Raw genomic sequence first — 25,791 nt, 5'->3', positions numbered from 1 at the left:
CCATAGATGCGAATTGGTAAGTTGACAAGTACGGATACCAGAAATACAGGTTGTAACTCCTATTGTTATGTTCTATACTACCTACACAGGGCCTAATGAAGAGCTTGGATGCACAAAAAACTGAAAATATTACATAAGATTAATGTAGTTTGTAAACATTTGTTACATTTGACTTGCATCTCTCTACTGTGGATGAGGATTTGGTTGATAACCCTTTTCTGAGAAATCTGAATAAATTACATAACTTTTAATTTTAGGATGTAGAGTATTAAAGACTTAATTAAACCAAGAAACAGTCTAACAAGTTTGAATGAAAAGAGTACTATTGCTGACATTTTTATAACTGTGCCATCCTTGTTTTAAAACTGGACAGAAGCTTAGTCATTAATTATTTCTTATAATACAGTTTTTCTTTATGATACAACACCACAAAGAATATAAATGTAGCACTTACCAGTTGATGCCAAGCCTCTGAATATATCCCCTAACATATTAGGATCCATAGTACTGGAACAGTTAAACAGATATAGAGGTTGGCCAAGTACTTTGCTTAATTCACCAATCATCTCCAGACGACCACTCCACTGGATGTAAAAAGAAACCATACAAGCACGTCATAGACCAAGGTTAAAGCATTTATTTATACACCTGTTCAAGAAATGAAGATACTCATAATTTTCTAACATAAAACTTTCATCTTTGGTTCTCTCTCACACACAAACCCACAATACACTCATCTTTGTATCACCACCTTTCCGAGAACACCAACCTTGAAATGTTGATGAATGGAACAGGAACATGGGGTATACAACATGCACACCTCCATAAAATTGTTTTACTTACATTGGGTCCAATACACAATCCTGCCATATGTGATTTGAGAGCTTGTGTAAGACTAACAAACACTCTTTCTGTGGCTGGAGTCAAGACTAGTCTACTGGATGAACCAAGGTACTCATATCCATACTCAAACTCAGTATCAAACAGCTGCAAAATATAATATAAAAATAAAAATATTAATAAAATAAATTTTAAGCAATCATCTGTATATCCTAACATACCAGATTTGATACCTAATTCAACAACTCTTCCTATACCTTTGTACAGGAGCCAACCGTTGTTAAACCGTGATGAACCCATACTTTTACTGTAGCGTATACGCGAACGCGAGCGAGACTACGCTTACGCGAGAGCGTAAAATTCGTCATGCCTGGAACCTTTGTGCGTATGCCAGCTTACAAGTTGAATTCAGTATTTTTCAGGTAGCGGCTAAACATTGCCGTTTTATTCTGTAGTTTTATTGCTGATATCAAAAGAGAAATCATCGAAGTTTTTGTAAGGCTGAGTGGCAATGATTTAACTGACATTCCTCGTAAAATAATCGTGAATAATACAATATTTAGCTTCTTTGTTGAAAGGGATTCAATCACGTTTCACCGCGTCTGCGTGGTTTACTTCGCTCGGGCAGCTAAAGCTGCCCTCGCAAGTAAACCACGCAGACGACGCTAGCCGCATCGTTGTTAAACGGTGATGAACAACGGTGAAACATGATTGAATCCCTAAATATTAGAACTTTCACAAAAACTTTGATGTATACATTTTTAAGGCAAAAGTATATAATGGGTTGACTTGTGGTTCAAAGATTTGTGTTATTAAATTGCATCTTGAATATAGCTAAAAACAAACTAAAACACTACAAACTGACCACAGTGGAACTTTGGATGGATCTAAAAAGATTCAAGAAGTGTACACAACTAAGGAAAATAAATGTTAAAAGCAGTTTTTAACATCTTGAAAATAGACAACAGAAGACCTATTGTTGTATCAATTTCTCAAAATTTAATATTACTTCAAAATATTTATTTGTATGTTCAGATAAGTTGAACATTACAATTTTGTTACCGCAGCATTTTTAAATTATTTGTTTTTCAATTTACTTCGTTAATTGCAAACTGTAGTGCTTTTTTGGATTGGGAAAACTGTAAGGAAGAAGAAAATCTTCACAAGGTTTTTTATTTTATGGTGCTTTTCAGAACTGCAAATTTAAAATCCAAAGAAATATTTCAAACTCAATAGTTTAAAGATTTGGTCTTGAAAAATGCTCAGAACTGTGAAATTAGTAAAAATTTAATAGCAACTAAAATACCTCTCCATATAGGCCTACATTACAAACATCACAACAGAATAACATCCTTACCTGAACAGATAGGTTATTGTTTGCTCCATCCCATACATACTTGAGATGAGTACGCCAGTCAAAAGATTCTGTAAGAGGCTTTGAACTCTCTCCTTGTAACTCAAGTAACCTGTTATCAAACAATTATCAAAAAAGCTAAATTAATGAAATTTGAATTTAAAGATGTATATTTATTATATTGTGACTATTTAATATGCCCCTCCATTATTAAAAATTTTTATTGGGTCATTGTGAATGTATTGGTAGTTTTACAGAATGGATAAAGAAAGAATTGATTGCAATTGTTCACCAAATTGTGATTCACAGATTGATCTGATCTTCAACTTTCAAAATTAACTTTCTTAGCTCCTTCAAAATGTTAACATGTAACATTTAAGCAAGATCCTTTGATAAGGAATTATCCATGGTGCTGGAAAACACTGGATTCAAATCTGTTTTCCAATTTCTTTTTCCATCTTTAATCTAAATCTTTTGAACTTTTGACTTTGCCCTTTTCATGTGTTGCATGACCTTTGACCTACCTATAAATAAGATCTCTTTGATGAGCCATCAATGCAATCAAGTTACTAATCTTCTGGATTTGTCCAGGGAACAACATCAGGTGCAAGTCTGTCTTATCAATTTCCTCTTCAACTTTGACCTTGATCTTTCGCCTTTCTGGTGGTAAGGTGACCTTCATGGTGTCCACTAGTCCCCCTGGTTTGGCATCACCATTACCAGCTGCGAATTGTGTTAGAAAACACACAAATGTAATCATTATATGGAAGTTGAGTTGAGACAGGATATACAATATGGTTGACAGTTACATAATTTAAGCGAATTAGCATGGAGTATAGAGCATAGGGTAAATTTCCCACTCTTAAATAACTTAATGTACAGTTACAAGATGTCAGTACTCATCTAACTTGATCATGTGTTCCTATAATGAATCCCTACTACAAAGATAAGTGTCATTCATATATCTCCTTTATGAAATCAACTCATTGTATTTTTACAAAAAAATGTATAAATGTATGAAGTGTTTTAAATGTCAGTGGCTTTATTACTTGGGTAGCAAAATGGCATTGTACTTGATATTTGGTAGGTCTACTATGTGTTACAAGGATTAAAGTAAACACTGGCAAAATAAGCCTTGATAAGTCTCTAAACCTCCGAAAAACCTGAAAATATTCTCACATTTACTTAAGAATAGAACAGGGAAATAATTCTGGAAAAGCTTGAAAATGCATATTCCACCTGTCAGAAGTGAGTATATAGTGTGCCCCATCTGGTTTGTTCATGGGCAGCCCTTAAGATTAGCATTGCTATTGGGTACCCTTCTGCTGAAGCAGTAAAATTTATATAAAAAAAGTTTTAAAAAATGCACCGCTGTTCCAATATAAATGCTTCAAAGTATTTTTTCATGCTCCAAGATTCAAGAAGGATACTTTAACATATTTTTCATTTCAAGAATTGACTTTAATATTGCTACCTTGTTCGCTACTGCCAGTAGCTGTCATATCTTCTTGAGTCAATGACATCACACTTCCTTCCTCTGCTATTGGAGCTTGACCTCCGACCTGCATGTTAGCATTCTGTGGCTCATTAAGACTCCATTGGGAAGCTCTGATGGATTGGGAACCAGGGCGGGCTGAGTGCAGAGGTGTGTCACGACTACTGCCTCCTGCTTTGATGTTCACATCCTGATTGGCTGTGGAAAGAACGTAAAAAATAAGGTTAGGTCAAATGGATCAGGATCATCTCTTTTGCTGTATAACTAGAGAATAAAAGATAGGAATTGTTCTTCTTACTATTAACGATCGATGATAGGTATGTACAATATTTTGAGTAGTGGATGCCAACACTTCTTTTTAAAACATTTAAAACAAGGTGGTGCAAATATTAAATTGGCAAATTTCTCTGAGACAAACGTGCACCACAAAACAATAAGCTTTCAGACATACAATTGTCCGTGCCTTGCGTTTTTTGCCTTATGACAAAAATACTTAATATGTAGAAAGACTTTTAATTCAACAAGAATGTTTGTCAGCAATGTTTGTATTATGTCAGTTATTGATAGGGTCTATCCATAAAGTTACCTTCTTTTTCTTTCTTTCTGAGTTCTTTGAGTATGCGTGCTTTGCGTTCATTCTCATCATCAATTCCTTTCAGCATGATAACAGCTGCATTGATGCTTTGAGTTACTTTATCTAGTGTCTCCTGCAAATACAAAAGTCATAATATATTGTAAACAAATAAAAATTATGGCACAATGGGAACAACTGATAATATTGATGTTCAGGATGTATTATATACTCAATAATAAAAATGCACATTTCCCATCATTCGTTTCCCATCATTAACAAAAGACAAAGTTAAACTAAATCTGGTTATCAATAGTGCCAGTCGTAATTAATTTTAAATGTTTTTTGAATTATCTGAAACACACACATCTGACATTCAGTTTCCTGATATACCAAATTTCCCCTGTATAACATCTTTATTGACATCACTATTATTTATAATTTTCTTTGGAATGGAGGTAAAGGTTTTGTTAAGAGAAACACAATTATTGGTGAAATTGATCAAGGAGGGCTGAAAATGGTTGATGTAAAATCTATTTTGCTGCTCAGAAAATTAAGTGGGTTAGTAAATACAATACCACTTCAGCACCTTGGAAAATTATTTTGAATGAATTTATCATCCCATATGGTAATGATTTAATCTTTTATTGTAATATCTCCCCAAAGCAGATAATGAAATGGCATATTCCATCCTTTTATAAAGATATGTTGATTTTGTATATTAATTTAACTAATCCTGATAATGTCGACCCACACCAGCAATGCATTTGGAACAATCGTCGCATCCTTGTGAATCGCCAGTCCATCTATTGTCAGCATTTTTTGATCCATGGTATGAAGTTAGTTAGCGACTTATTTTACACTGATGGTACGGTTGTTCCATTTAAGGTCTGGAGTGATAGGGGGATTTTTAAGAAGTATTTTTTGCAATGGAGGAGCATTATTGATGCAATTCCTTCTTCATGGAAGCAAGTTTTGAAACAAGGTTTTGACAGGGATCTTTGTACTCCTAAAGGTTTCGTGTTGTATCATGAAGATAAAGAAATCAATATTAGTAAAATGACATCTCAATGTATTAATCGTATTTTTGTACAGAGAATACAAGAGCCTCCAACATCACAGAAAAAGTATAAGAATGAGTTTAATATTAATGATGATGAATGGAGTGTTATTTACCTTATGCCTTTCAAGTCAACTTATGATATAAGAACCAGGATTTTTCAATATAAGATTAATCTTAATTGTCTAATGACAAATAGTAGACTGTATAAGATGAACCTTGTGAACAGTGAAATGTGTACCTTTTGTAATAACTCTCCTGAATCTTTGAACCATTTGTTTTGGGATTGTAAATATGCGAAGAAAATGTGGAATGATTTTGGATTATGGTATATAGACAATGTTGATGGAAACATTGATTTAAACTATAAGCATATTATTTTTGGTTTTGGTTCTGAGACTTTACTGAATATATGTGTCATTTTAATCAAAAAGGTTATTTATGACAGTAGATTTAAAAACCAAAAGCCATCTTTTGTGTCTTTTCTGCAATTGATTAAATTTCATTACAAGCTTGAGAAACTAATTGCTATTAGTAATAATACAATGCACAAATTTATTGATAAATGGCATGTTTTAGAACAGATGTGTTGTTAACTTTCACCATTCTTTTTAAAAGCTGTAATGGATTGCGCTCTTTTCAAACATCATGTAATGTTTTATTTTCAATGTTCTCCTGCATTATGTAAATCTGTGTAGTTTTTCATTTTCTGTATACATGTCTTTCTCCCATTGAGCACAGGGAAATAAAAGCCGTTTTGGCTATGTGAAATAAAATAAAAAAATCTTTATTGACATCAGCAATATTATAGACTTCATACCCGGCCCTGGAAACTCCTCTGTATAGCATATTTATTTCGACCTATATAGCCACATGTTTTTTCAATACAACCAAACACACTCATTCCATGTTCACATCATGCATCACATGGTCTTACCTTGATTGCATCTTTATTTCCATCAGCTACAGACTTCATACATGCTTCCATCTGTTCTGTTATCTGAATCTGTGTAGCCAAATAAACCACTTCTGTCACATGTTCCAACATCCATGACCTCCCAGATCCATCCTGGGACTCCCTGGGAGCAGCAGCATTAGGATTCATGCTGTTACGACTCGCTGAACGACTACCTTGGCGACTGCCTGACCTAGATACACCGCCTGAAACACAACATTACCAATGTATAAAAATCTTGTTAATTAATGACTTGACTTCACTTCTTTTGGGAACAGATCTTACTTCTTCAAGGTCATGCTACAAATGAGGTATGAACATTAACTTAACACTTTAAATATTTGTTTGCCAAATAAAAAAACAACTGCTGCTAAAGTTTGTTTTCAATTCATATTCTTGCTTTGTTTAAAATTCTCAATATTGATATTTCACCAGTGTAACTTTGGCTACCAACAGATCTCAATTGTTTTTGACCTATTATGGTATGCAAATAAATGTTATCTGCCTTCAGTCTGTTAATAGGTCAAAGATCGAGAGGGCGGTGACTTGTAACTACAACCAAAACCCACCGGTTCTGATTTTTCTCAATGATATTTATTATGTCAGTTCCCGAGCTCTCCTTCCTGTTTAGAAGCTCGGCTGTAGTGATACATGTGTTACTTTACTGAGATAAAATGACAAGAAGGGTAAGTGATCTTTTTAAACAGTTTTAACTGAATGGCTTTACGTTTGTGATCAATACGTATCCATACCTTGTTTAGAGAGTTTCTCCTCCCTTGACAGGTTTACTCTCCTAGCACCAGCACTGTGGATTTCCCTTGCACCTTTCTTACTATTAACATCTATAGAACCATCTTGACTTAGTGCTGAGGCTAGTTGCTGTTGAAGAGATGCTTTGATTGCTGGTAGTAAAGCACTCAGCCAGTTTTCGATTGGTCCATCACACAGTACAGGCTGAAAAGCGATTAAGAACATAGCCATGTTATCATAATATTAATCAATGATATTGTATTTGTCTTGGCGACCTCCCCCAAAAGTACTTTCTCTTGCTTTGAAACAATTAGGAAAGTGAGAAAAACAAATATTTATCTTATATGGTGACAACAGGTAAAATATTTTTTGCAAATAACATCAGCTGTAACCATAAAATTAACACATTTACATAATCTGTGCCTTAACCACTTTGTCTTTCATGATTTCATGATTAGTGACTGAGAGGAAACTGATAGGTGACACTTCATAACAGCAATGTGTAAATGAAGTGTGTAAATAAATGGTCTTCACTTGGTAATTGTACTACACTACACATCTGAAAATTTGTACCTTTACAGGTTTAAGCAGTCAGTTTGTAAAGATAATTCTTTAATTTTGACATAATTGCTAGCTATCCTATAGATGTTACATTCCCTTACCTGCTTAAGTGGTAGTCTCTCTCCCATGTTGCTTATGAGTCCAGTGATTTGATATTCATGTTCACAAGCCTCTGTTGGATTCTCTTCATACTCCAGCTGACCAAGATTCTCAAAGAGTTTGGGCAGGTAAAGGTTAACTTGATTCAAGTCATAACCTAATGGGCAAAAGTAAAAAGACAATACAATTTATGATTTGTTTCATTTGATTTCAAAACAATATATTTAAAAAGTAGTACTGTTAGTACAATGTAAGGGCTCATTGTAGTAGTTCTATTGTGCAAGGAGAAAAAGATAGTAACCATCTAATATCGATTGGAATCTATTTCAGTATATTTTCTTCGCGTTGCTGGTAAATTCTTTGAAAAATACTACAAATAACAATAATGTATAATTCTAATGTATAATGCACAAATATGCTTATAAGCAATCATGACACAAAAAGAGCTCAAGCAAAGAGCAATGAAACCAAAAAAACAATAAATAAGAAAACCAGAAATAAACAAACAAGAACTTAACCATAAGCAATATTCATGGGGTGATTTTTAAGAGATGATTAAAATGAATTCAAGAGAAGAACAAGCACAAATATGATGAGGTACCAGACAAGGTAGAGAGATCCATAGATGAGGAGATGCCACAGCAAATAGAACTGTTGATCTCTTTATGCATGTGAGCATTTGCAATGACCTAAAACCAACCCCATAAAAAATAAATACATTCCAAAATCAAGATACATTCCAAAATATTGATAAACAATCAGAAATCAACCCACGTAATAAATCTTACGTAATCAACTTACCATTACAGACTATGTGTAGTACATCCTCCATTGACAGGAAGTAGAATCTTGGGAATCGTTGTCGTCTACGCTCAAGGTGTTCCAGCAAAGACTTGCGACAAATCTCAAGATTGGTGTTCATCTTCTCAAGAATATTCAGAATGCCTAGGGAACAAAAAAAGAGTATAATAGTTAATTAGAAGTCAATGAATCAAAACATGTTTGAATGCATGGTCATTTGAAGTGGCAAAAAGACACACCTGATCACATCATAATCCTCATGTCCTCTCCATTTATGCCCCCTTACTGACTCATTAATAAATAAAGAGGGTTGTATATGGCAAACACTTTTCACAAAAGGCAATTGTCAGTTGTATATTGATCTGGGGATAGGGGAAAGTTAAATACTAAGACAGAATTTACTGCAGGGTATGATACTGATAGTGCACAATTTTTTAAGCACATTCAAGACCAACTTCACCTTGATTATGGGCCAGATTAGTTTAAAATTTATGATGTTTCTTGTAAATTCATTTTGAGAGTTCAGCAGGACAACATTCTAATCTCCATCCCAAAGAAAAGAAATTTCACCCATACTAAAGGTGTTCTTAAATAAACCGGTAGTGATTTGATGCTACATCATGCTAGTGACTTGTGATCAATATATCAGCAATCACTTTTCGTATCAAGCAACAAATGTAGATGTGAAAAACTTCACAAAAGCTACCCTCATTGTGATAGCCTAGTATGATACGACTATAAGATTTTAGGGATTACCTATGGAGCAGAACTGTAGCACTGAAATTGTAAGTAGTGAGGTGGGTGGGGTCTAGCAGGTTGACCCCAGTGAGGTTGGAAGGGACTGCCCTTCTTGGGGGTCAGAGGGTAAAGTCCCCTGAAGCTGTTGCATTTTCATGATTTACAAGAGGATTTTGCCTTACACACACCAGAAATAGGACCAATGGTTTTATCAAAATAAATATGAATTTGGCTAATGCTAGGCAACACTAGTAGGCTATTATTATACACTGCACATTATTTAACATCACAGAAAAGTGATGCAGCAAGCTTGAGAGATCCTTTGCTTTCCTCAAAAATGGATTCATTTGTGCATTATACGAAACATATGGGGCATTCATTTCTTTGTCTTGTCAATTCCTTTACCTTTTCTCTGACAGCATTGTAATACATTAGGGTTCTTTTCAGATGCTCTCATCAATAGTCTAAAATCTCTGTTAGCTGACGTAAACAGCGCTGCTTCATGTGATAAAGATGTTTTTACATCAGCACCACTGAAAACCTAAAAGAACACATAAAACATAATAAAACAGAGGTTATGATTTCAGAGTGGTAGCCACTTTATACACAAAACAATACATTCATGTGTTTGTCAATGACAAACACCAAGTGTATGCAATGCTTCTATGTTATACAGAAGTATTATGTAAAGTGCCATGAAGTATTCAGAAATATCGTTTAGCAACTGTTAAAGAAAGGTTTCAATGTGTTGTTTAATTTTACTAATTTAATAAGCTTTTTCTGTTTGTTTTGTTTGATCCTTTTTATTGGGAAGTTGTCAAATAACCTTACCTCTTCAAGTTCCACCCATTTCTCTTGCACCTCTAGCCAAGTAGCCAACACAGCTTCAATAGTCATCAGCCGTTTCTGCCACTTAGTGACCTCATCCAGGAATGACCCAGCAGCGCTGCTACTTTGCATACTCTGTAGCGCTACCTGGTGAGACTCTAGCTCGGTAAAGATTGGATCCGTCTCATGAAGAAGAAACAGCAAACCAGTCTCCTGAAGTGATATGAAGAAAACAAATTGTAAAATTATGTTATGTACAGAATAGAGAGCTTTAAAGGTACCTTGTAATATGACTGGGTCTGAGACTACCTTTGGTTGAATACAGTATATGTACTCAGTTATTCAACACACAAAACCTTACATGTAGCAGTATCGCAATATCTGACTTTTTCAATGCTGGTTGAATGCAGGCCTTATTGCCTTAGAGGTGCCATATTAGACAAAATGTACCACACTCCTTAAAAACAGAGTGAGTGAAAAGAGTGGAACATCTCACTACGTGGGTTCAGGGCCTCCTTTTAGGCCCTGTTGGGGTCACAAGGCAAAACTTTTTAAGTGACTGTGGAAGGGATCCTTTTTCCCATGCAATCTTTCCAACGAGGAAGCAAAATGAATGTGTTATAGATTGTTTTACTGTATATGTGACACGATCTGGTCCATGGGGGCCAAAGGCGGCAAATTTGAAACTGAGATTAAGGTAAGAATATGGAGTAAAAAACAATGAAATACATAAGAAAATAGACATCAAAAAACTTCATAACTTTAGAACCAATTATGCTAGACCTTTGGTGTTTTCAGTAAATGATAGCCTATTGTATGTGTAATGTAATAATTACAGTAACTCAATTTTCAAAAATGCCTCCTTTGGCCCCCATGGACCAGATCGTGTCACATATGTTGTATGAGGACAAGAATGCCCCCCTTGATGTGGTGCCCCAGAATACTGCAGGTGAATAAGACCTGCTTCCCCATATTCTTATCTAATGTTGACCTAAAACACTAAACCTTCATTATTCGTAATCATAGTTTTCTGCTCAATTACATTCTTAACCCTAAACTCTTACACCAAACCTTCAGCCTTCGAGTGACAGATGTTACTGCAGCCTCACTGAAAAAGTGTGGCAAAATTGCTGACATTATTTTATAAGTCAAAATAATATAGCCATATAATTTTGATGATGTGCAAAATGAAGTGCAGTGTTTTATTAGTCAATGGATACTTACATAGTTTTCCAACAGTTCTTCAAGAGTCTCATACTGCAGGAATATGAATGGATGATTAGTAAAGTGACAACAACATGTAAAAAGTCATACAAAAATGGTACAAAGACAAAGTTAAAAACAGAACTTGTGATAACACAGGCATACATGTGATGAATATGTGAACCCATTTCCACAAAACTAGCATAGGCCAAAAAAAACTAAATTATATGATTGCCCTCATCTGACAGACCCTAATCTGGAAAAAAGCTTTTTGTGTACAAAAGGATACCAACTCTTGTTTTTTAATACACACCTATGACGTCGCGCTATTGTTTTAGCGCTCCATTATTTTCCACGAATGGAGCGATGATTACAATAACACGCCATTCAGTAAATGCCTTTCTCTTTTTTTTCTGAAAAGCAAATACTTTTCAGGGAAAAAGTACTGGCATTTACGAATGTAGTGTTAATAACAATTGCACTTTCGAAAAGCATGTATTTGCGTAAAGTGCAGTATTGTTATCATCACTTCATTCATGCAAAACAATGATACGAAAAACAACAAAACTATGATTTTCATTAATACAATAAATTAAGGAAGCGGATAGCAACATTTGCACATTATTGTTATGGGACATGAGAGCACATCAGACATATCGAATTACATACTGAATACGAGGATTGTCCTTCTGATATAAAAAAAATAATAATTTTGATTTTGTGAAATTCGTGATATAATACAAATTTTATGGCAAATTATTAAAATGTCATATTTTTTAATTTAACAGTCCTCAAGTAAACTTTATAAATCTAATAAATTATATGTAATGAAACTGTAGGCCTATGTAGGCCTAGCTGGGATGAAAAGCGAATTGAAAATTTTGACCTTTCATATTGAACATAAACATTTTTTCCAAAAAGACCTACATTTTTAGTGTTTTGAGGAAAAAAATCTGTAATAATGAAGGTCAAAATTTTCATATGATGGACAGCTGTTCATCCCAACTTCATAATCTTTAGGTGCATATCGTTAGATTTATACAATTTACTTTTTTACAATTTACAATTTTTAATAATTTGCCATAAAATGTGTAATGTATATATCGCGAATTTAATAAAAATCAGAATTATTTGATATCAGAAGGACATTCCTCGTGTTCAAAATCCAATTCGATGTGTCTGATTTGCTCTCAGGTCCCTCAAATATATTATATAGGCCTACACGTGAAAACGTCGCTATCCGAGCACTTAAACATAAATTTACAATGCAATCTGTGAAAAGTAAGGCAAGATCAAAACGGGCAGGTTAAAAGTTGTATATACTTATTATGCAAGATGTGTTTTTACCCTCACTTTGGTGGAAAATGCTTATTTAGGCTTAACTTAGTAAGCCCGTAACTTTAAATTATTTGGACCTTTCTTTCTACGCTTAGTGTTTTTGATATCATTTTTTTTGTTCTTTATATTTTTATACGTTTTCAGTGGCTTGGGACCAACGTTTAATTTGTTACATTTTGGGCAACATTGCTACATAATACACATTATGTATCATGTATTTAGGCCTATGTATCTGTTTATTTTTAAATCGTTTGCTTTGGGCATGTTTAATAATGATAAAAGCCACAGTAGGTCTATTTTCGGTATAATTTTTATTTCACTTTAGTACATCTGATGTTTCATCTGATAGTATTTTGGCATGTTTGAATATTTACTTACATCGATCAGTAGGCCTATCCGATAATTAAATATTATAATGTTAGGGACGCTCCAGGGGGACTGGAAGTTGAGCTTTTATTTCGCGTATGAAGCGGCGAAGTTTGTTTGTTGTTTTTTTTTGCCACCAAGTTCAGGGACATAATAGGCCTAGGTAAAATGGGTTGCAATAAGGCCAACCAAATAAAACAAAGTTTACACATTTAAAATTTTCGTACCTTACTTGACTTAAAGTAGAATCATACCTGATTTAGGTCCTTGCTGCGAATCAACGATATATATCCTCGGAATGATTCCATCACAAATTATAATTACTAGTATCCAAGATAAATAAATAGTGTCCATAATTGCAAGGTTGTCCAAAATCGAACACTCGATTCATAGAGAAGAATATCATTGCTCATGATAGCAGCAGGTCTACCTTTCTTGAGGTACAAAACTGCAATGATCTGCATTTAACTATTTCATATTAACCTATGACCAGTTTGCCAATTTTCTTCATTATGCAAAATACAGACCTAAACGCAACTACTTCAATCATGTCAATAGTTAACACATTAGAAGTGGGCATAAAGAACTATTGATTGTACTTCTAATCACTTTAATGATTTTACTAATCTACGTTTATTCAATTTGGGTAACAAACATTTTAGATCTTTATAATTCAAGAACGTGGTAATACGGATGATTTAAACTAAACACCTGGATCGTGATATGATGGGTAATTCTATAGAAATTTTACATAAAGCTGAGTCCGTGTATTTTTCACTCGCACCTAGTACGATCATTCTATTAGTGTATTTGATAGTGTATTCAGTGTGAGCAATTGATCAATTTGTAAAGAGCATCAAATTTCAATAACACTCCATTAAGTGGAAAATAATGGAGCGGTAAAACAATAGCGCGACGTCATAAGTGTGTATTAAGTCGGTTAATGGCATGGTTAGAGCGTGAGTGGCTAAGAATGGCCTAGGGCCTCCGCCCACGGCCATTCTTAGCCACTCACGCTCTAATCCTGGCCATTATCCTATAATGGAAATTCCAGAAATTTTTGTTTTCTTTGCAAATTGTTGACATTCTAAGAAAGTTTTTATCTTGCAAAGTTTTTAAAACTTTCTTTACACTTCTAAACTGTTTTTAAACATGAATGAAGTGATAGAGTAGAGATTTTGTGTCAATTTATTTAATATGTAAAATCTTAAATTCAAACAGAACAAGAAAACCTTATGAATGAGATTTGTAAGTTTGTGCTATAAATTGGCATATTTTAAAACCCATCTTCTACCTTACTGCTGCTGATATCAAAAAAAAAAAAAAAAATTTTAAGTTTTAAATTTTCAACAATTTTCCTGGATTCATCAAAACAGGTCGCATATAATCTTGCTTGACATATAAGGACATTTCCCCAATACCAACATATAAAAGTTTGTGCAATAGATTGAATTAATTCCATCAACGAACTTACAGAAGAGATAAAAACACACCATATAAACAATAAAAAGTAACTGCTCATACACATTGTGCCAATAAGTGCAAATTGGAGGTGAAATTTAGACATGTGAAATGGTGCAATTTTACATTATAAAGACACAGAATGTTAAGCCAATCCTGCATAAAACCAAAAGAAGCTAATGCTTGAATCTAATTTTGATCAGAATTGGAAAATTGTTACCTCGCCAAGATTGAGAAGTGATGCAGGTAGTGACGATACGCTGGCTCTTTTAGTGCGCCCTCCAGTGCCCATAGTGAAATTTGACATGCGGCTACGAGTACGACCACCAGGCATCCCGTTTTCACTGTCCCAGCATCACTCTGTGATACTTCACTTTTGCTCTCAGATTCCTGTAGGGGAAATATTTCAAGGTTAAAAGTTAAGGTTTTATGATCAATAACAGATAGAATAGATCGATGAAGACAAGCATGCATTAAATCATAGTTACCCTTACTTCCTGCTGCAAAGTCAAAAATATGCCAAGTAAAAACAATTGCTATCATCAGCTTGTAGAGTAAAATCAAGGGTGGCATTATTCAGAGTTCTGGAGTGTACAATGACAACACCTCTTGACATATTTGAACCAAAAACAAAGCACATATTGGATGCATTCGAAAATGCAAATGCATTTGGCTTTGTTTTCCCAATTATACATAAAATCATATTTGTCAAAAAATATAGAAACTTTTTAGGCAAATTAAATTTATGTATCATTATTAACATTAAAAGCAAACAAGGTACATGTCTTACATCTTTATCTGCCTTTTCTGAGCCAGCAACTTGCACTGTGCGCACATGAGGGCGTAATTCAAATAGTTTACTAAGCCAGATTGCTTCGTAGGTCTTCAGGGCATTCTCAATTGTTAGATCCTTGACGGCTCTCTGTACAATGGTGCGGACCTCCTCAACGTGATCTGTAAGAGATTCACAATAAGCATGGTCAGTAGATTTCATTCATATTTCTATTCATCATGATAATCTGCACTTAAAGCTCATGCTGATCAGAAATTTGGTTGTGGTCCATTTCAAAAAGCCTTGCAATCAATCTTACAATTATTTATTTACCACTGGCAACGTTTGAAAGATTGATCATAAATCTTGGTTTTGTGAAATGGGCCTGACCAGGAAATAAATAAAAACTTGTTAAGTGATGGGAAGCTGGAGTATGTTGGCTGCATCATGAAAAAATGTTGGATGTTAAAGAGCAAATAATTAAGGATGCAGAGATAGAGGGTGAAGAAACAAACAAAACCCACAAAACATATAAAGATGCGTGTGTGTGTGAGAGAGAATATGCAATGGAAGGGGAGGCAGAGAGAAGGTGAGGGGAAAGAGAAAGGGAGTGAAAAAGATAGAGACAGACAATCAGACTGACAAAGAGATAGAAAATGGGATGTTTCCAAGGCCTTTGAAGAAATCCAAGTATTTTTCAAATACAAACATATAAATCCAAACATTTTAAGGCCTGAACCAGCTCTGAGATATCCTCTATACAATAAGATTAAGATGACTTACTTTGTAATCCCAACATAAGCAGGTGTCCCAGTGTCATTCTCTTCAGACTCTCATTATCAGTGAGAAAAGCGCCACCTGTGACACGCACCAGCTGCTTCCAATGCCTGGTGCGCATTGCTGGGTTACTTAAGTCTTCTATCAGTGGTAGGAGAGCCTAAAAGAAAAGCACATATCATGTTTTAAAAAACATTTGTTTTTAGCAAGTCGGTCATCTAAAAATACCTGCTTCAATCATAACCACAAATTATAGATACTCTACATTCTGATCTTGAATGCACAATAGGTAAGCTATTAGACAACGTTTCTCATAAAACAAGATGAGAGGATACGATCTTACACTACCTTCCAGAGAAGTACAGCAGGCTTTTGTTTTAATTGACACAAGCACCCTGTTAATGACAACATATGCAGAGCTTTTTGTTCCATTCAAGAGCGCCACTCTGCGCCGACCAATGCTGTGGCGCATAATTGGCCAATCAGATTATCGATTTGTTGTTATGATTGTCAGACAATTGAATCAGCCAATCAGAACCCCACTTCTGTGTTTTGTGCACGCTTTCAAAATGTGAATAAGTGCCCTTATTCTCTGCCAGTGACTGCAGCTTAATATATCACATAGTACTCTGTTTGTTTTCGATGTACACATTTTCATATTAACCCAGTATGGCCAGCGTACATAAATATAGATAACCCATGTGCACTCAGCTAGATTAACAAGCAACATATCTATGAGTTACCATCTTACCGGAATAATCATAATAGATTCTTGTGGTATGATGTATGACAGCCTTTTTAAAATAGACCCCATAATTGGTCAGTTTTTTGGTAAATACCCAAACCCTTTGGACCCAATGATGAATCATTGATGCACACAATCTTTACTGTGCAATTCATTGATATGCACATCTTCATTGCGCATGGTGAACATTGTTGAATTGCGCACCAAAGACTTGCCATCTGATGATATGTAATCTGGGGTCCAATCACAAAAGCTTTCAGGGTTTACCAAAAAAGATGATTAAGCCAAAACCTCCTCATAAACTGAGACAAGCCGGTAGCATCTTACCTGGATAACCATAATAGATTCTTGCAGTCCTAAGTACACATCCCATATATGTGTTTCATCAGGTAGAGCATTCACTGTTTGCAACTGGTCTGTGGTGATTTCTCTCAGTTGTTTGGTGTCCATCCTTTGCCAACTTTCTTGTTTCCATTCATTCTGTTGTTTCTGTATGGACTGTACCGTCTCCCATACAAGCTTCAGGTTGTTCAGCTCATGGCGACTCCTACAAAATCATTGATTTGTAACATTATTAAAGAGTGAGGCACAAATTGTTGCTGCAGCACACCAAGCACTTAGAAGGATAAACTTAAATTTGTGATGGCCATAACAATTTCTTATTCACAAGTAATGATTCTTATTATAGCTAATCTTTGCCCAATTGAAATATGCTAAAAATTTCTGATATCTGATCAAATAGGCACACAAGACACTTATAATACTTGTCAGCATATTGTAAAATTTCAGTACGTTCTTGGTGATGCATGATGAATGGAATTTTGTGGTTGCTACTGGCTGAATCCACAAAAGGAAATAAAGGTGATAACATCTCAAGCCTAACTGTCTTGTTAAGCTCAGCAGGTAAGAGTGCTGATCTAGAGATTCATTGGCTAAGCAAGAAAATTAATCATATTTATGACCCAAGTCCGTGATAGATTGAGCATCATTAAAAAATCCTGAAAAGCAACTTTCCCTATCCTTTTGCATAGGAAGGGTAGATCAAAAATTTCGGTAAATTTTCTGCAGAAAAGTGGCATTTCTGCAAATTATTAAAAGCAAGGTAGACTTACTCTGGTAATATAGTGAAGTTAACTACAGCTGTCTCTAGGAGTTCTTGTAACTCTATCAGATCCTGTAAGAAATGACAATAATCATTGATTATAATACCAATTGCACACACACACCCCCACACAACTATACTCAGTGGCATAGCACCACAGGGACAAGTCAGATTTGTGGAACCTAGTCATTTAGTTTAGTTGTGTCAATAACATCTTGGGTCTTTGAGTTGAGTTATGTCACTAAACTGTCAAATTCTTGTCACGTCCAGTTCATCTAATTTGAGTTTTTACAAGTCTGGCAAATTTGAAAAGTTACCCCTTGAAAAAAATCACCCCTTAAATAAAGTAAAATAAATAAATCAATACAGTGATTTATTACACATGACTTACATCTCAAGGCATTGTTGTAGAGTGCAATGTAATGCAGCAATAACACAAGGTGAATCAGATAGGACAAGACAGGACAGTATAATTATGGTTTAGCGATTGACAGAACCAGCAGGGATACATTTAAACACAACAGATAGTCAGTGTGAGTAAAAACAAAATGAAATTCTTAGCTTTTTCATACATTTTAACAAGCCTCAATAATCTGGGTTCAGTAATAGGTGGAGTTACAAACATGCACAGGTTGTTTTTTTAAAGAAGCAAAAGGCTGTAGACAAAAATTGTCAGGAGCAAAGATACTGGGTTCATATGTAATGTGACAAAAATAGGGGGTAAATAAATATTAAAGAATATCTGTGGGAAGTAAAGCAATTTTTCCTTTCACGTAACATTTAAGTAACTTATAAGCTTCTAATAATAAAAAGTGATTTATTCAAAAGTTAGATTGGACTAAAAAAAATGCATAAAACAGATATATAATAAGAAAGTAGCAGCTACAACAATTAGTGACAACAGGTCTATACTACAATAGACAATATGACAATGGAGTCTACACAATTATGACAATGGAGTGACAACTCATATATCTCACCCTTGTTCCTTTATAATTTACAAATTGTACAATGACCTGGTATGAGTGACAGAATGAAGGTGTTAGTGAGAGTTAGTAATGAACATGATGATGTATAGATAATTTACAAGAATATACATATAGATAATCAAAACATTAGTTACAGAAATGGTGTTAGTATATCACATGCCCTAAATTGAAAATTGACACCTGACATGCACAAACACACCCCCACAACAAAACACACACTAACCTCCCCCCCCAATAAAAAAAACCTCACACACGCCCACACACCCACCCCCACCACACAAATGCTTGGCATGTGTGAATTAAGTTAAACCCATACACCTTATTGTAAAGTCTCCTACTTAATAAAGTTAGTCCACAATATATCAGAATATAAAATAATTAGGGTAGACTTCAACAAGTGAACAAAGACTGTGATAGGTTCTGTTATAATTTATCAATTATGTAATAACAACATAACCTGACATCTCATGCTCGGCACACTTGTAGTTCACACAGAATTGCTTACTGACATATATACATCATGTTAACAATCACCTTGCAATAACTATCCCCCAAATCTTTTACAATTGTTTCTGTTTTACCTGTGCTTCACCATCCAGGTTTTCCAACAGTTGAGAGTACTTCTTGATTTCTCTGAATGCTTTCTCTAGTGGACAATCTCTATTGTAGATATCAGATGATGTCAGTGCTCTTTGTAAAGCCTCTACACGCTCTCCAAATGCTCCAAGATCCTAGACGAGAAAAAGATGTTAATGACATGAGTGTACATCTTGGTGTTCAATCTCTAGCCAACGAATTATATTTACAAAGTTTCACCATACTTCACCTATGTCCATTGAATATAATGTTAGTACGCTCAGGTACTGTAATTTATTGTACCTGTATAAGTACAATAACTCTATACCACACAGAGAAAAAAATTACTAAGGCCTTAAAAATTGTTTGATTGGTTTAACAGGCCCAAAAACGAGGGTGGGCTGTTTGGATTGTTAAATTTTTAAAAACAAAGTTGTTTCTAAAGGGAACAATGTTTGGGCTGTGTTAGAAATATGAAGGACATGCCATAAATACACAAAATATGAAAATGCTCCCTCCCCACCCCCACCCCACCCCTGAAAAGTAAACGCAATATAGAAATTATACACTCAACTGGATTTTAAAAAATCATACTAAAAAAATATCTCATTCCTGTTATGGTTGAAAAATACAGTCGGCTCGAGGACAAATATTTCACTCTTTTGCAGAAAATGTAATAAAAAGCTTTGGGTCAGAGAATTTTTTTAGGGTTGGGCAGCTTATACCAATCAAACAATTTTTTATGCCTATTCTCACCTTTGTGATACTAGCTGATTCTTCCTGAATCCTTGGTCCCAGCCTCTGCTTTGCCAAGGATACTTTGGTCTTCAGATTATTCCATCTGCCCGGAGCTGCCTCATATAAAGACTGTGTATGGTTGGGCAATGCTTGGCTGTATTTCTTCAAAAGAATCACAGTACGGTTCATGGCAGTAAACTGGCCATCCATCTCCTGCTGTTTAGCTGATACCTAGAAGAACAAACACAATGATATATTAATCATGGTTTAGCTTTATTTTAGGATAACTATCTATACTTTGTTCAGCACCAAATAGGCAAGAAATGTGAGGATTTTGTTACCACACATGTAAAATAAGAAACACTTTATGTATACCAAATGAAGAAACTGATGTAAATCATGCTCTTCATTCAACAGGGCCAGGCAATATCATTATGCAAGGCTCAATACTGGGGTATTGTCAAACGGAAAAATTAAGTGACTTTCATCATTCAGATATGCCACTTGGTGATGTCAAAATTTCCTGAAAAAAAATCTAAAAATTAACTTTTCCCTATTCTTTTGCACAGGTAACATTTCTTTAAAATTTCTAGAAAAGGGGCATCTCTGATAATTAAAACTGATCAAAGTATATATCCTGCTGCATAAAAATAGTCTCCTCCAGCCAGTAGGGCTTCATTCAATTGTCATGGGTAACAAAGAATCTCCTTTTATCCAAGTAATATACTCAATCTCATGCTCAGTAATTCAAATTAGTTACAGACCTATAATCTAAATCCAAATGACATATGTGACATGATCTGGTCCATGGTGGCCAAAGGTGGCAAATTCGAAATTGCGACAAAGGCAAAAAAAACCCAGTAAAATACATATGCAAATAGACATCACAAAACTTCATAACTTTAGAACAAAGGATGCCAGAACTTGGGTTTTTTTCAGTATATGATAGCCTAATGTTTGTATAAGGTAAATGCCTCCTTTGGCCTCCATGGACCAGATGGTGTCACATATTACACTCTAGTTTAAGATTTTTTTTATAATCTGATGTGATGATTTACTAACCTCATTGAAAATCCTCATCATTTTCATAAAGGATGCAGTATCTCTCTCCTCACCAGTAATACTCTCAATCTCAGGCTCAATCCTTTTGAGGAAGTAATCCAAATCAGTCAACAGTTCAGTGACCTGGTCTGACAGGTACTTGGTGAAGGTCCACATCCAGCGACTGGCATAGGTGGTTAGCACTTGTTTGATGGGTTGCAGGTCTACACGGATCCAGCCAACGTCGTTGTGGTCAACTATGGCTGCGATTTCATCACGAGCAGTCTGTCCACATAAAATCAAAAGAAACATTCTCGTAAATAATTTTGAACTACACTTTAAAAACTGCCAATTTCATTTATCGATATGCCTCAAAACAGATGATATAATATGAAAGGTTCTGCTTACCCTATAGACATCAATCTCCGCATCGAACATATCCAACGCTGGTACATTCATGTCTTCATCCCAATCGTCTGTTCTCTTTGGTGTCAGAAATGCTTTCTCAGCTGTTCCCATGGCACCTGCATGGCTGATGCTGTAATGTGAAGCTGAACTGGCCCTGTAAAACATGCAACAGTATCACAGTTTAAGTAAATAGTCGTGCATTTAGTGGTTCATTAGTAGAATTGAGGGCATGATTAATTAGCTGATGAGGGCATGGGATTCAGAGATTGTATTTCATCAAAATCATAACACAAAATAAAATGTAACATTTTTAAAAATGTGATTTTCTGACATTTTTCTATCCCACGATAGTCACACTATGCAGCCAGGCATACATATTGCAAGGACCAGATCTTGAGCAATCACATACAATTAGGGGAAAAAACATGATTGGCACATGGTTTGTACAATGGTATAATATATAATATGGTATCATATAATTTGCCACATGATTGATACATGGTATGCACAGTAGCATAAAAATGTTGCAGTGATTTTAATCACATCCTCTAGAACAGTGATCATGTTTTATGAGGTAGAACTCATCTTTATCATCCCACTCCATTTGAATGCTTGACTACTCACCTTCCACTCTGAGCACTTTTCTGTGACCTTTCAGATGCTGCTGATCTCAGTCTTGATGATGGACCAAGTTTGTCCAGCGCCCTCATGGGATTTGAACTGAGTCGGCCATGCAGGAATTCCTCAAATGTTTCCTGAATGTTGTGCTGCCATAGGAATGTGTAGTTCTTGAAGAGACCCAGCAGTTTCTGTAAACAAATATAGAAATCACATCAATAGATACCAGATCCAACTCCCTATTTTGTATCTCCACTTATTAAGCATTAGAATAAAAAATATGGTGGCATAAAACAAGTTTTGAAGATAAGTGTCCTGGAGTAAGCTTTTAGTACACACTTTCTATATAGCAGGTTACTTGTACTACCAGTAATCTAATCTGATATGCTAAACCTTATTGGTTTATTTGTGCATTTTAGTAATAATTAAGTTACCTTAACTTAAAAATACTAGTTAGTGTCTGACGTAACCTGTCAATCAATTCAGAAATGATTTGTTTACGATTTGTCATGATGATTGAAATTTTTGAGCACAGGAGTAAAACAGGGCGCCCTGTTGTTATTTTTGCTCCTTCTAATATACAAACCATCTCAAAAGTTAGGCCTTAGTGATGGAAATTTTCAGGTGGTGGCGCATTGCATTCTCTAAATTCAGTAAATTTTCATCGTCAACCGTGTAATTGAATGGGATTATTTTGAAATTTTAAAACGCTTGAAATATCACAAACAAATAGGCCTATGTTGATAAATAATATAAATACAAGCTAAAACCGTTGGGGTTCGATAATTAACCCCACAAAACTAACCGACTATATTGGAAAATGCCATACGGCCAGGCGGTTTCACAAGTTGCCAGCTCGATCATGTCATCCGCCGCCTGGAAATTTTCTCTCCTGAAGGTACCATGTCAACAATGCCTTGAAAAGTTGTTTCTTGCCTTGTAAACCTACCACCATTTTTTGTCATTATCTGCAATTCCTTTTCTCCAATGAAAGCACCAGATGAATCAACCTTTCTTTTTACACACTACTTACCAATGACAGGCTGTGAGGAGTTGATTGTCAGAAGTAGACTAGTTTTTTTAATGCAATCGCCAATTATAATCTGCTGCTAAAAAGCCCATGTTGTGCAACCCTAATATATTACATGATAAAATTTAAATTGTGTTTTCTCTTACCGTGCATTCCTCTCCATTTTCTTTGACCACACCCACAATGTTTTCACTCAGCTGCTGTACTTCCTCATCAATCCCTATGTAGTCTTGATATCCACCCTGAAAATAAGATACAAAGCAGGGTTAGCTCATGGTCATCACATGAAATGCACATGTGTCACATAAACATGGCTACCACATGAAATAAAAAGTGATCCACAGTGCACCTTGCCAAACCTATAAGGCTTCTGCATATTTTATAGATTATCGTTGATCACTGTGGACCAAATTATTTCAATAAATCATTTAAGAATTCAGAGACTTGCAGCTATGAAGTGCACACCCTAGCCATGCCACAATAAACCATTGCATCCAGGATCAGCTTTGTATAGGTTAGACCAGGACAACTAGAAGTACGTTTTTTGTACAGAGGATATTATTTCCAAGTACATTATTTGTGTAATTAATTACTCATAACACCTATTAGTAATTACCTAACTGCTGTTATAGCTTCTTAATCAATATCAAAGAATGTTTATAACTGAACTACAGAATATGATCTTCTCAAAAAACTTTATTCTATATTTACAATATTCCTCACAAAGATTAATTCTGTTGCCTTGCAATGACTCAATATTCAGATGATTATACTTATTACGCTCAGATTATTTGTATTACATTCCTAGCAGATATTTCAAATTCTTGTGAAAAAAAACACATCTCAGATACATTCATGTTACCACCATTATTTTCCTCTACAGTTTGTCCACTCTGAAGTACAAAGTGACAACGCGCGTGTATACAGCGCGTTAACAGTGCGTAGTGCTGCGTCTCTGCTGCAGGTATGCGTGCCTTCAAAGTCGACATAATGTGTGCGTCCGCATCTGTACTTTGTACTTCAGAGTAGACTGACTGTAAGATACTATCCCTCAGGTTATTATGTGTATAATAATCTACCTGAGTATCAAACCTGTAGGCACATCTATAATTAGTTGGGGCAATGACCTACATACATTACAATTCCTATTATTCCATTCTGAGATTATTATCCATATAGTATTACCTGCATACTGCAGATCAGAAACATGTACATACTACTTAGAGAATAAACGATAGGAATTTTTATTTTGACTATCCTTTACCGTGTGATAGAAGACAGGCAGGTCCAATATTTTTAGTGGATGCCGGCGCAGCCAGGTATATCCACTACGATAAAAATATTGGACCTGCCTGTCGTCTACCATAGGTAGAGGATAGTCAAAATAAAAATTCCTATCGTTTATTCTCATTCTTAGTCAGTTAAATATTATTTTAATAACTGTAAACTATTTTTTAAAGCAAAAATTAAGTTACCGTCATAAACTCTCCCCTTTTTCTAAAATGAACGAAACTTGTTTACAACTTCACATCTTTTGTTGCGCGTACTGCTAGCGTGTGCGAGTATTCCGCACTGCGTCTACGCATACTTCGCGATATACACGCACCTCTATGAGCGTGTTACGCATTATCAACACTCATGATGACGTGGGGTCGTCTACAGCCTGATAGACGACACCCAAAATCATGCAATTGTGCAATCAAATTATGTGTCTACGTAATAGACCACTCCTACTGACTAAGAATAATTCTTAAAGGAGAAATTCATATAAGGCAAACAATTCCTGTTACTTAAATCCTCTGACTGTTATTGGGTTATTCTAGTTGAAATCTATACACCCCTATAGAAGACATGGCATTAACCTTCCACACAAGAAATATGAATTGCAAATGGGGTTACCTGAATGGGCGACTCCATTTGAAATATATACCCCCCAGTGTGGAAGATCAAGGTCATGTCTTCCATAGAGTGTATGAATTTCAACTGGAATATTACATTCCTACAACTGTACTGAAGATCACAAAATTGTGCATACATATAATTGTTCACATAGCAAAATACATACAATGATTACAATTCCTTTACATCTCTTATAAAGAATCAATCTTCAGGTTATTTCTATAACTATCACATTCCAATGAAGATCACATACATCTATTCTTAAGATTCTTATTACTATCACTAAATCTACTGAAAATCAAACCCAGAGAATATATCTTACACTTCCCACAATACATTTCTTTCCTTTCATTTTTCTGTACTGATTTGCTATCTAGTGCAAAATGGGTCGATATACAGTGACAAAAAGTACCTCAATGAACAGAACACGTCCAGATTTTGCAAAATGTGTTTATTTCTTGATTATCAAACCATGTACAGCCAGTCTATTCTCAAAATGAAAACAAAGGGAACCTGTACATGTACAAAGCAATGGGAGTGTCATTCAATGAAATGAAGAAAAAAAAACTTTTTGCAAAGGATTCTGGGAAGAGTATGATATCTTCTCTGAATCAAAACCTTCTGCTCACTTCCATTTCAATGGTAAAATGTCCCCAGAAAAATATTTTCTTTTCAA

At 35.1% G+C, this 25,791-nt stretch overlaps 1 pseudogene; it reads right to left on the bottom strand.

Annotated features, from left to right (window-relative positions):
* Nucleotides 1-25,791, bottom strand: part of LOC140170004 (uncharacterized) — an 84,333-nt pseudogene that overhangs the window by 33,551 nt on the left and 24,991 nt on the right.

This window comes from Amphiura filiformis, chromosome 14 (assembly GCF_039555335.1).
Source record: "Amphiura filiformis chromosome 14, Afil_fr2py, whole genome shotgun sequence".
Taxonomy (NCBI): domain Eukaryota; kingdom Metazoa; phylum Echinodermata; class Ophiuroidea; order Amphilepidida; family Amphiuridae; genus Amphiura; species Amphiura filiformis.
This window is presented reverse-complemented; position numbering and strand designations above follow the sequence as displayed.